Here is a 670-nt window from a genome sequence, read left to right as displayed (position 1 = left end):
TCTCCCTCGGTCGACAACCAGGGCCGACCTTCACTTTCATTGCGCCTTTAGGTATCCGCTGAGTCCCAATGACTCGCGTACATGTTAGTACTCCTTGGTCCGTGTTTCAAGACGGGTCCTAAGAGTACCCCAAAGCAGTAAGCGTCGCCGACCGGTAATCCGTCGCCAACGCGCGTACCCCCGCGAAGAGGCGCGCGACGCGGCGAAACGTTTTGCAGGCCTGTCGAAGGTTAAGATATTCTCTCTTACCGCACGACAACAGCGGGCCAGGCACGGCGACGGCGCTAGGTCCGTTAACGTCTGTGTACCGTGGCGCGCGCTTGCGACGGCCTCGACGCACACTCTGGCGCGCGCACGCGGAGTCCCTCGCGCTCCCGAGAGAGCGGAGAGACTCGCGGCGCGACGAGAGAGCTGCGGCCTGATACCTTGCGTGTACCGCCGGGCAGCCGGCCGGGCGACCGGGGGTTTGACGCGCGCCGTTTTACCGGCGGCGCGTCAGTCACCGCACCCGGGCCGTAGACCGACACCCAGCGGGTCGCGACGTTCTACTAGGGGAGAAGTGCACGACGGCGTAACGCCGGACATCGACGCAACGGCAGCGTGTCCGCGCGCGAGCCGCGAGGCCCCGCGGGACATCGCCCACCGACGCGAAAGCCAGCGTCGCTGACGA

The 670-nt window shown here is 66.1% G+C and overlaps 1 protein-coding gene across 1 annotated transcript in view; it reads right to left on the bottom strand.

Moving 5' to 3' along the window:
- LOC105449726 overlaps positions 1–670 on the bottom strand; it is a 16,430-nt gene that overhangs the window by 3,719 nt on the left and 12,041 nt on the right. The gene's annotated exons all lie outside the window — the stretch shown is intronic.

This window comes from Wasmannia auropunctata, unplaced genomic scaffold, assembly GCF_000956235.1.
Source record: "Wasmannia auropunctata unplaced genomic scaffold, wasmannia.A_1.0 LD336074.1, whole genome shotgun sequence".
In the NCBI taxonomy this organism is placed as follows: Eukaryota; Metazoa; Arthropoda; class Insecta; order Hymenoptera; family Formicidae; genus Wasmannia; species Wasmannia auropunctata.
Note: the sequence above shows the minus strand (reverse complement) of the source record. Positions and strands in the feature narration are given on the sequence as shown.